The sequence below is a fragment of the Vanellus vanellus genome (genome assembly GCF_965231255.1).
Source record: "Vanellus vanellus genome assembly, chromosome: 12".
Classification (NCBI taxonomy): domain Eukaryota; kingdom Metazoa; phylum Chordata; class Aves; order Charadriiformes; family Charadriidae; genus Vanellus; species Vanellus vanellus.
In genome coordinates, this window is record NC_138917.1 from 21,385,089 (window position 1) to 21,397,425 (window position 12,337).

The 12,337-nt window shown below is 48.1% G+C and overlaps 2 protein-coding genes across 2 annotated transcripts in view; one reads left to right on the forward strand and one right to left on the reverse strand.

Moving 5' to 3' along the window:
* The window catches only part of ZNRF1 (zinc and ring finger 1), a 183,776-nt gene that overhangs the window by 75,458 nt on the left and 95,981 nt on the right, over positions 1–12,337 (reverse strand). The window lies entirely within an intron of this gene.
* The window catches only part of CFDP1 (craniofacial development protein 1), a 68,894-nt gene that overhangs the window by 6,488 nt on the left and 50,069 nt on the right, over positions 1–12,337 (forward strand). The window lies entirely within an intron of this gene.

Consider the following 12,337-nt stretch of genomic DNA (forward strand, 5'->3'; position numbering starts at 1 on the left):
GGCAGGGTTTATCTGTCGCAAAATGCGATTGCTGTATGATGAGGCTTGTTTTCTCTTCGGCAGTCCAAACTACTTTGGCCCTTGGCTTTCTTTAAATCGCTGCTGTGCTCAGTGTATCAAAAATGGTTCTTCTCTACGCCTTCTGTTAAAAAAAAAAATAAAAAAAAATCAACTGTGCGTCCGCCCAGGAGTGCAGCAGAATGCAGCTGACATACCCGGAGCTGGTCCAGCCCCGTGGTGTCACAGCCAGCGTAACACGTGAGGGAAGAGCAAAATTGAGTCACCGAATGCTAGCAGGTGTAGGTTTTAGTCTGAAACGTTTTCTGCGTACCTTCATTTGGTTTGGGGGGGGGCAAAACGAAGTTGAGAGGAGTAATGGTGTCTGGCCTGGGTGCTAATTGAGGAACGGGAGGCCTGTGTTGGGCAGCCTGTTCGTACATTGCTCAGAACTAGAAGCTTCATAGTTCTGTGCGTGTGTGGTTTAAATCCAAAGCTTCACTCGCTCAGGTTATTCTTTCGGTGGGAACGCTGTCCCGGTATCGCAGAGTTGCTGTGCTCTACTGATAGTGTTGTGTTGTGCTGGCGAAACTGTGGCCTGTGCTGCCTCAGCAACCCTCCGGCACTTCCCCGTCCGCATGAACGAAGCGGCCAAGCTAAAGCAAGGCCGTCGCAGGGTTCCGCTCTCCATCTGTCTCTGGGGAGAGCCCTGCTCTGTTCCTCAAGTCCGGCAAGGCGTTCCTGTCACAGCTCCCTTTACTTTCCCACTTCTCCAGGAGCGCCAGTTTTTTGGGATCCAGCAAGACTCCCAGCAGGCTGAGTGATGGCCAGCACTGTGGTCCCTTCCTGCCCAGTCCTCACCGCTGGTAGGTGGCAAACAGCTGACTTCTTGGGGGCAATTACTCCTGGCCCCTGGAGGACTTGCAGATTAGATTTTGCGTTAACACTTGAGCTTTCCTCTTGAGCTGCTTCATTGTGCTTGCACGCTCTGAACCTGTTTCTTTCATCACTGGCGTGTCTGGCAGGTGTTCCCGTGATGTAACTCTTGGCTTCTCCCCACATCTGGGGCCAGAATTGTCGTTTAAGCTGCATGGCCGCTGGCAGCATGCTGGGCCTGGATCCGTGTAGAAACCTTTCAGGAAGAGGTTTCAAGATCTCCTCTCCGTGTCTTCAGCGTGAGCTCCCTTCTGCTGTTTAGATGCTGGGGTAAGCGAGTGCAAAGACCCAGCCGGTACTTTCTTACGTGCTGCATGTCTTCCTCCTGCCGAGCAGCTGATGAGTGCTGAAGGCATCAATCTTACTGCTGTGTCAGAAATTGCCAGACCGCGGAGCCCTGAACCTGAAGCATTTACAGCCGGGGAGCTGGGGGCTTACCGTGGCTAAATGTTTGTCCAGTGAACTCTTCAGTTCCTTTCGTATTTGAAGGCTGAGCAGATGGGTGAGATTTTTGCTGAGTTTGACTGAAGCTCATCTTTTCAGGTTGAGCTCAGTAATCTTTATCCGCTTCTTAAGCGCCTGTTTCCTGGTTAATTTAGGCTGCTTTTGAAAGTATTCTTCAGTGTTTGCCTGATTTAAAGCTTACTGTTGCTTTGAAACTCGGTGCTGGAACGTCCACGTTTGGTGGGGCAGCAAGCCCTGCGCAGCGCTCTCAATGGGAGAGCTCTCAGCTTACGTTCACAGCCGTGAAAATCACCTGAGTTACCATGGTCTTTTTTTCTTGCTCCAAGGGCCAGATGATGACCCAATTCCACTGATATTGTGTGCTTTTTTAGATTGCTTTTAGATGGGTTTTATTAAGGCATTTAGTCTGGAGGTATATACAAAAGAGCAGAAAGCTCTCTGATGTGTGATGTGTTCAAAGTCCTTGAAGGCTTTAGAGATGTAAAGAGGGAAAATCCTTAGCTTCCCTGCAGAACTTTCTGTCCATGTAATCTCAAAGCACTTCTTAAAGAAATGTTGTTATTCTCCATCTGGGAATATGAAAACTGAGGCATGCCGGAATTGATGACATCCGCTGGTGCACCGGGGCGCCTGGATGTGTCATGGCTCAGGATACCCAGGGATCCACGCTTCACTCGTGTGTTGCATGTACCAAATAATAGTAGGGAGGGCCAGGTGCCAAGCACACCGGACAATAAGCAGCATCATACCGAGTATGGGACTTGCTGCTGGATATAACAAATACTTAAAAGTTCATACGGTTTCATAGAAGAAACTGGGTGAACTCGTGTCAGAAAAATTTGTCTGCGTAGTTATACATGAGACATGAACTCCATCTCTGGGTAAGGGCTCCCTGCTGTTGACTCTTGCAGGAGACTGGCTTTGTGACTTAGAGTAGCCTCTGGTCTCCCGCAATATGACTGTTTTTATTTGCGTGTACACTGTGCTGCGAGGAAACGAGTGGTGCTGGCTATGTGTGCTGAGCAGAGTGGAGAGGCAGCTTGTATTCTCAGTTAGGGAAGATGATGGTTCACAGTGGGGCTGTTGCATCTTAAAAGCAAAATACAAAGCTTTAAAGAGGTGCATAAAGCATCTGATTAATAACCGAATAGTTAAAGCTTAAATCATTGTAATAATTACTGGGGTTTACACTGGCTGAGGTTGATATTTCACCTGCAACAGTTGAAGTGCGGGGTTTAAAGAGAACCTGATTTTCATCTGTTCCTGTCTGTAAATGGTTGTCATCTAGGATGTTCCTGGAAAACTCCTCATTACTCATTCTGTGTTGCTGCTTCACGGGTTTTCATCCTACCTAAAGGGTTCAAGAAAAAAAGATTGTTCGGGGGAGATTGTTCTTAAGTTGGAATTTAAGGACTTTAAGTTGGATCAGTGCATTTTGGTGGCGAAATTCATGACCTTTTGAGCAGGAGAAGCAAAGGGGAAGTGAGGTGGCTGAGGGCAGATACTTGTCAGGAGGCTTCTCTGTGCTAATAAAAGCCCTTTCTCGGCCAATAGTGCAGATCTCCTTTGGACAAGAATGCCGTTGACGATGGGAACTGCGTGGGCAGGGCTAAAGGCCGTGGCCATAGCTTCTTTTTTTGTGTGTGTGTGTCCCACGGAGCCCTCAAGGTCAGCATATCCTTTAACTTGGGTCTGGTTGAGTGGGGTGGTGAGGTCTGAGCCCGGTCTGTGGTGGTAGCTGGGCTGCTGGACTCTTCACCTCGGTGAGCTACTCGGGAGGGCTGCGCAGAGCTGCTTAGGGACTGATTTATTCCCTCGCGGCAGGGGGAAGCGCTGACCTGTGCGCAGCAGAGCTGAGGTTATAACTCAGTTCTGCGCAGTTGGACAGTGCTGCTTCTTGGGGATGTCTTGATGCTGCCTCTCGTTACTGAAATACCGGTTTTCTATTTTTCAATCTTAACTCATCTGTGTGCTTGTTGAATAGAGGAATGGCGCTTATGTCCTAGACCGCTCACTGTTTCTAACCCCAGATCTGCTGTCCTCTTCCAGAACTCCAACCCTTTTCAGGAGGAAGCGGGTGGCAATGGCTGCGGGAGAAGCAGAGCAGACATCTGAGAACAGCTCCAGCTTTCCAAAGTCCTTGTTCAGCCTCTGTTTTCCTTCTCAGTGGCTGTGATGTCCTCTCCGCTCCTCACGTGACGACTGAGGCCGACCAAATGGGACAAAGTTGGGAAGCAAAGGGGGTGTCAGCCAAGGGGTTTGGGAGACTACCTCCTACTTTATCGCTTTACTTTGCAGTCAGTTAAGGTAGCTGAGCAATTGCTTCTGCTTCTTCCCGGCAAGCATTGAGCAGACCTGGGGAGAATGCTGAGGCTCACAGAGTTAATGTGTTTCAAGGGGGGAAAAAAAGAGCAGGGAATTCACTCCCCAAGTCTCAAGATTTAGAGCTGGCACAGAGTGCAATTTTAAAAATGTGTAATTGTCCATCTGCGTTCTTGCTCCGTGGTCTCGGCATGGCTCAGTCAGATGTGTGTAGGCTAATTAGCACTGAGAGAACATGTCATACCATTAACTCTCTCCTTACCTTGTGATGCTTTTCAGGAAAGTCAGGAGATGAATAATAGCAGGGGGTTGGCAGCACGCTCACACTTCTTGCTGGGTGTGAATCTTGGTCATTTGTTTTGTGCTCACGGGGTTTTGTGCAATGCTGAGTGAAGGACAGTTGCTTTTAAAGTCAGGAGAAAGATGAGTAGTTTGGGTGCATGTCTCTTACTGATGTTGTAGGTAGTGTGGTGCATGTCAGGTCGAGGTGATATGTGTGTGACGTATTCCGTATGTGCTTTTTTTGCAAAAGCCTTTGCCGTATCGCTTATACGTGTGAGAAGGCAGGGGAACATTATCAGAATCTGTGTCCTGAAGCCCTGTGTTTGGAAAGCACTGCCTTTTTTCCAGGTGCATAGCAGGTGATACACAGCTTCCACCAGATGACGGATGTGCTCAGATTAGATATGGAAGACAACGAACGGAACTCATAGGGGCAGAGGAAGATACCACTTGTCCTGTTTTGGTGTGCTTTTTGCAGTGGCTTTTACTACAGTAGCAAGAAAGCGTTAGGAAAAGTAAGACAACTAAATTTCAGTAGCCCCTTGTAAAGCCGTTCCAAAGTCCAGCATCCCTGAGGACTTCGGTTTCATGTTGATGACCGGTGATGCTCGATGTTCATAGGGTTTTAGCCTCAGTCCTCCTTGGCCAAGGGGTTCCAGAGAGGTCTATTCTAGCCGCTTTCCAGTGATATACCGCTTTCTCGATGAGGCTTGCATAGAGCAAAAACCTTGGCTTTTAAGATTTTTCCAGAAATTTAATCTGAGCAGTAGGAGCCTGGGGATGATGCCTTGGGACCAGAAGATGAGTTAAACTACCCAGAATTACATGGAATGTCAATGTGACCACTGTTTAGAGTTGGCAGTCTGAAAAGTGACTGGTTGCTTTTCTACAGATGAGCACCAAAATGCTTGTCTTGGCTTAATGGAGTGTAGGCAGCAGCCTACACTTATGTTCCCGTCCTTATGCTGTTGTTATTCTTAGAGGTCAGAGTGTGCCTCGGTTATCCACGGTTTATATTGGCTTTTTCCAATTTAAAAAACAGATATTGATTTTTTTGTTGTTGTTATTATTATTTCAAAGCCAGTAAGTGAAAATATGTTACCTTTCAAAAGATGTTTAAGAATGAAAGGGTGTCGGGGGGCGCGTTTTGATAACCTTTCCTCTGTGTGCATCCATTCCCTGATGCTTCAGAATTTCCTTGGGGAATCCTAATGTTGTACAAGGCAGATTTGGCATGAGGGTTGCCCAGAGATGAGGTCATTGAGTGTGAGCAGGAACTATGTTTTGTGCTGGTTCGCTCGCCGGGCATTTGCCTTTTTCAAAGGCAGCTGCAGAAATTAAAACTTCCTAAACAGTGTGACAAACCTAACCAGAACTCTAAGCCAGAGCACTTGCTTCTAAAGTAAATCATGTTCTGGTCTGCTTCGTGTGCTTTGAGAAGTGGAACGGCCTAACGAACAGTTCCCGTGCGGTATTTTCATTAGTAGATGTGCAGATGAGGCTTCTGCTTGGATGGGGAAACCAAAGCACAGAGGGGCTGTGATTTGTAAAGTGCTACGCAGTAGTACCAGCTTTGTCCGGTGCATTATCTGGCATTCACCATCACGCTGACTCCCGTCTTCTTCCTTTATCTTACCATGCTTTTGAAAATCCCAAAGTGATCGAGCAGATGTTCACCTGAAAGACATCTTCTGCTTCTAATTCAGCTTGATGCTTTATAGGGAAATAATTGATCTGTGCTGGTTTCGTTTGTGCGTTTTTGCTAGTAATCAGTGTGATGAAAAAGAAGGCTCAGCTGGGATCTCCAAAGGTGGGAGGAGTCTCAAAGCATCTCCGAAATGATAGCGTGCCCTCCAGATTAACTTGGGCTTTTCTTGGTCTTTCAAACCTGTGGTATCTGGGCGCTGCATCAGCTTTGGGAACTGGATGACCATCTGTGTTCTCCCATCTTCAGGTTCTTCCAAGTGTTTTCTGCCTGTGTTGTGTGTAATTAGTGTAGAAATATTTAAGTATTTAAGAAAAAATCCCCCCTTTCCCCAGTAGGTAAGGGTGGAGACATACAAATTTCCTGACTTTTAAAAATCTGGAAACAGAAGGTGCTTAGTGACCTATTCAGGTCTCGCAGGGGCTCTTTTGCTATTAGTAAGGGGATCTTTCATCCCTCTGTTCATGCCTTCATCGCAGAGGCCTCAGATCCAGATCCATTTTGCTGCTTGCCATGCGTTCCCTTGCTTCCAAGCTGCTGCCTCATCCCTGACACCTCCAGGCTCAGAAAGGGGCTTTTGATGTCTGGTGAGATGCTGGCAGAGCTTGCTTTGTAGCCCTTGGGCCTGGGGTTTTCCCTGCTGGAAAATAAGTGCAGCTTGCAAGATGGATTTTTTTTTTTTTTAACTAAGAAATTCTGAAGCAGGAGGGTTTCTGTTAGCCTGAAGGGAAGGCAAAGCTGTTCTCTGCCTTACTATCTCATTAACGCATTACAAACCGAGTCAAGCTGAGTCTGGCCTTTTCCCCGTGGGGACGCTTTTGCTTTGTACTGTGTGTTGGCTCCTGTTGTCATCTGCGTGTCCAGTGTTCATAGCTGTGGGTGAATTTTGAACCCCTGGTTCCCGAGACCTACCTTGGTAAGAGAAGAGACCTGTGATGCGAACATTGCACCGCTCTGTGGGAGTTGTGGGGTTTCGGGGATCTATCCTGCTCTCGGCATACTTGCAAGTCATGGTTAACAGGGTCTGAGGACCGTCGCGCTCACACCTACAGCAGCCGCGTCTGCTCCCCTGGATTGCTCAACTCGGAGGTGTGTTCCGTAATTTGAAGTTAAGCCTTTTGGAAGGCACAAATAAAAACAATGGGATGCCTCAAGGACCGAAATGCAAACTGCGTGTTGGGATTTTGGGCTGGCCAAGGGAATGGCTATCCAAAGAAGCAAGCGGAGACCCGATGCTTGGAAATACTTAAAACTGGGATGGATAAAGCTCCGGTTAATGGGGAGGTGAAGCCTTGTGCCCTGGCTGTGGGTCAGCGACTCTGGAGAGCCATGTTTTGATGTGCTCTACCTATTGCAAGCCCCAGTGGGAGCTCGGTAACTGGAGTGTTACTTCCCTTTGGATTTAGAGAGCCCCTCGCAGAAGCTGCAAGCAGAAGCCCTGAAGGGGCCTGACAGCTTGGTCAGCATCTCAGGTGGCAGCACTGTCCATATGTTTTCTTTACATCTGTCACAGAGTCTTTGTCATACAGGAGGCGATGGAAAAATCAGTCGTTTCCTTTAAAGCTTGCGAGGTTAGGACGTGGATGTCAAAAAGTACTTTTTATGCATTATTGATGTTAAAATACCGTTCGCCTCTGCTTGTTTTCAGATGAATTGGTTTGAGATGCAGCTTGGGCAGACCACTTGGATAGCACCAGGCAGGCAGCTTGGCCCTCGCCTGACTCCGGTAGAGCTCTGATTGGATTCGTTTCTTTTTAAAAACCAGCCAGCAGCTTCTGTGCAGAGAGGCAGCCCACAAAATTATCAGTCACTCCAGCCTGGTCTTGTCTGTGTTGCTTCAGGGAACAGGCTCGGTTTCCCAGGGAACAGCTTCTCCCACCTGGTTTGAAGCGCAAGGTTTGGAGAATGTTGGGTTGTTTTTTTTCTGAAAAGGAGAAAACGAATGTTTTGCTTTAATTTTAGCTCTTTGCTTTACACCAGGTAATCCAGCATAAAATAAATACCTACCCAGTGTGCAGGCAGATGTGGCCTGGAGGTTTAGTTGTGTGAGGACTTAATCCTCTGCTGGAAGGCATTGAACATGTGCACTCCTGCGGCTTCAGGATCTTGCAGGCTGGAGCACCTGCCTCGTACAGTGCATCTGTCTGTGGAAGGCACCCAGAACATGGCAGCTCAAGCACAAGAGTCCACCAAAAAAAAAAAAAATCAGACAAAATATTCCTTTTGACTCAGAAGGGACTAGTTTTTTTACAAACCCCTGTAGATGTGTTGCTTGCTCCTCAAGTGATCATTCCAGAAGGCTGGAGGACTACTTAATGAGGCTAGACACAGATGGGGAATATTGGAAAAGCATAATTAGCCTCATTTCCCTCCCCTCCCCCTTGGTCTGTGATTCCCCAGAGCTAACAACATTAAGATCGTGTGGAAAGTTTTATAATTGTGTCAGGTCTAAACTGGGGCAGGTTTCCCAAGTGAGGACTGCGTGTCCTGAGTACGAGTGGCATTTTCCAGAGCTTCCAGTGTTGCTCTCCCTTTCTCAGCATGGAGGTCAGGGGAGATGGTACCTTTGTGCCACTGAGATAAAGGATCTTAACTGTCTTCTCAGCTCCAAATCCCCTTATACCCGAATACCAACATGTGCTTTCTCAGCCTGATGCGCACCAGGCGTTTTTATTAGGAGAGTGTGGTTGTGTTGAGCCACCCGGAGGTAAGTTGGAGGCATTTTGGCACTTGGGATACGTAAGGTTGCTATTACACAGCGGGCTATGGACAGAAGCCTGCAAGCCTTCTTGATGGGGCTATTTCTTTCCCATCGTCTCCTGTGCTGCCTCTGAGACCCTGCCTCCTTTTCACCTCCTTGCAAGGATGTGGCTCTGCTGATGAGCTTCTGTAAGGACTTGCAGGGCACCTTGCTGCTCGCTGCCGAGCTGGGCACTTTCCCGACACACTGCACCCTTGGCATACCTTACGCTAGTTCTTGCAAAAAGGACTGGATTTGGCTGTGCTATAGAGTAGAGGCACCTGCCCCTTGCACTGGGGTGAATCCCGGTGTGTGAGTGTTGTCCTGTGCCATGGTAGCAGAAGTGGGATGATGTGATGGATTGGGATACTCCTCTTCCCATCTAGTTGCTCTGTACCTGGTGTGAACACCAGAATGCGGGAGCAAAACTGGTGTATGAGACTTACCCTGCCACTGAACTGAAGCATGAAAATCTTTTTTTAAGACCTGCAGATTAGCTGAAGCTCTGTGAACGCGATGCTCATTTTAGCCTGTATTCCTCCTTCCTTTTAGCTGCTTATGTGGCTAAGGGGAGTGCTGGGAGCAGATCAAACACTTGTTCTCAAATTAGGATGCTACAGATAGTACTGTATGTGTGTGCTTTGCAGAACAACTTCTGGGACAGCCTGTGGGTTGTCTTCATGTGGTTTGGTACCCGGCCTCTTCCGTGCACGTGGGTTGCAGCGGTTGGGTTGGTAAATGTAAAGGGAAGGGTGAGAAGTTCTTCAGTGGAAGATGGAAGTAACGTACTCGCAGCTGGGCACCAAAACAGCAGGCTAGGCGGGTATGGGTACGCCTAAAGGCTTGGGTACCACTTTGAGCTTGGTTCAGAGATGAAGGGTCCTAAAGAGGACACTTCTAACTATTAGAGGCGCTTAGTGATCTAGTTTCTAGCATGTTTTCCTTGTAATAACTTCTAAACACAGAAGACCTTTCTATTTCACAGTTGCACAGCACCTTGTACAGCAGCATCGTCTGTGCTGCCAGGCCCCAGCATGGTTCGAAAAATTAATAACTGTTCTGTGTTTTGGAAGTCTTATTATGCAATTTAATAGCATAGCAGTATAATGAAATCTTTACGGGAAAGTGATGAGAGTGAGTGGTTTTGTGTGTGAATTACAGGGTCTGCAAGCGGGCGAGACACTAGCTACTTGTTTTATTGCTGACAATATACTTATTTTCATGTTTATTCCTGGATTACAATGTGTGAATAGCATCCCAGTAAACAGTCAGGCAAATAGTTATTTATCAAGTATTTAAAAGTGAAAGGTCTTGTAATTTTCCTTAGTAATGACTGTGATTTCTTCCAGCTGGATTAATGGCTTCCATTTCTCCCCATGGAGAACAAGAAGTGTTTTGGTTTCTACATGGAGAGTTATTGTATCTCATAATAATGCAGACCAGAGGGTTTTGGTTTTTTCCCTTCCTGGCCTGGGATCTGGGAAAGGTTGAAATGTGCACAACCTGAATTAATACCTTGTAAAGCCCTTTAATATTCTTTCTTTTGTCATTCTTGTTGGAGTGGTGCAGGAGTCGCTGCTGGCATCAGCCCAGCAGCAGCCAGCCTCAGAGCTGCCTTTGTTTCAGTTTATGAGGCAATCAGTGGGTCTTGTGATGGAATCGCCTTGAAAGGTCACTTTTAATTACGTTTCTGACGCATTCCTCTGTTCCCAGCTGGGCAGCCCTGGTGGAACAGGTTGCCCGCAGCTTTGCAGCTGAGTTTCGACAGTGGACAACTTCAAACATACATGCCAGAGCAGCTGCTGGCAGGCCAAAGGGGGCAAAAGGAAATTGAGCAAAGTGTTGTATTCTGTGCCCGGGCACAGATGAAGCAAGTGTCATAGCATAAGTAGTCCCTCAGTGGCAACCCGTCTCGTGCCCCTGGATAGTAAAGTGATTTCTTTGCTGCTGAAGTGGCTGTCGTTGAAGAGCCACCCCAGACCCTTCCTGCTCATGGTGTTGAGAGACCTCAGCAGGTTGGGGTTTCTCCTTTCTCGCCCTTTCTGGGATTGACCATCTTCCTGCCACGGGACCTGTGATTTATAGCGCTGTGCCAACTGTGTCAGACTGTGAGTTGGTAAGTCCCTGGAGCCATTTTTCGTGTCCATCTTAGCTTCGTGCCTTCCTTTACCTCAACTGGTGGGATGGACATCAGTCAGTTTTGTCTCTGGGTCGAAGACTGAAATTACTCATGAGGTTAAGACCAAAGGGCTCTGTGTTTAGATCCTAGCTCTGCCATGGGCTTTGAAGACCTGCTCCCCGTTGTCGGTGTCCAGATCCTGTAAGCGATTTAATTGCTGGATTCCTGTAGGTTTGTGGGAGCTGAGCTGGGCTGTCATCTCTTGGCGTAACAAGCGGAGTTAATTCCAAGGCGTGCTTTCTGTGACCTCCACTTCCTTTCCCAACCCCTGCCTCCTTTTGGTCCTATACTCTTCAAGTCCCAGAAGCGTGCTGGAATCTAACTCAGGAGCGGGTCCCGTGCCTGTATCGAGGCTAGTGTAGAGAGTTTGTTGGGTTTTTGTTTTTTTGTTTTTTTTTTTTTCTTCTTCCTTCCAGGCCATGTGGTTACTATGCTACGCCTCTGAAATTCCTGCGTGCTTGGGGTCTGCCTGATGTTTCTCACGGCGGTTTGTGTGCTTTCTGCACGCCGGGGGTGGACCCTGATGGCACGAGAGTGCACGGGGGCGTACGACTGCTGCCTGATGTGACTGTCCTTGACGAAGGCTGTGGCTGGGTGGTGTGTTTGGGGTGTCCTAAATTGTGACGATGCTGTAGCAACGGTTTTGTGCCTTCCTGAACTGACTTTCCCCTTTTCCCACTCCGCCCCTTTCCAATCTGATCAGTGAACACTTCTAAAAATTCATAATGTGGGATTTGCCTCTCTCCGCATGACTGCCGCCAGTTTGAAAGGCATGTGACAATGCAGGGGGGGAAACGGGGTTAATCTCCTTCTGCACTGGCAGAACAAGGCGGGAGGTGTACAGCACAAGAATTTATTCTTTTTCCTGAACATGCCTTTTCCACTGTGTTTGCAGCCTGGGGAGGAGGAGAAAGAACAGTTTCCCTTCCCTAACCGCTTCTTCAGATGCCGATTCACTCTCGGGACGGGGACGTGTGTGCACTAGTTGTGTGCAAGTGGGATTTCAGGGCATCGGTGCCTCCAGGCTTAACAAATAACTCCACAGTGCTTTGCTCGCTGCCAACCCAACTGGGTCTGCAGGTCCTCAGGTTTCTCCATGTCCATCAGCCAGCTTCTACATGGAAGCTGCAGGGTCAGGTTGGCAGGTAGAAGGCGAGCAGCGATTAGTGACTTGTACCCAGGGCAGACCCTCGGACCAGCGAGGCTTTCGGGCTCTCATCGGCACACGGTCTACACCAGGGACGAGCCTGCCCACCCATGCTGGCAGCAGACGCAGTCGGGGCCCCAGAGATGCTCACGGGCTTGTGCTCCAAGGGAGCAAAACTGTTAGCTTGGCAAACCGGGGCAACCTCATTAAGAGCTACTGAGAGTGTGAAAAGCATGTTGCTGGAGGCAGGTCATTGTAAACGAGGGGGCTAAAGTAGCTGGGGTTTTCTAACAATTAATTATTGAGCGGTTTTCTAGAGATCCTTTCTCATGTTTGTACTTCGTTCCCTGCTGTAGATGCCGTATTGATTTATAATTTTTTGAAGTTCAATATTTTGCACCCTCGGGGCCTCAAACAAAAATTAACTAGAAAATGAGAGCAAATTTCTGCCTTCTGCCTTGTCAGAGCTTTCTCTCCCACTGCCCATCCCCGGAGCTGGTTTCCGTGCTCTGGTTTGGGTTGCAGATGTTGCCAAGCCCATGTGCCGTGGGCTGAGAGACGTGG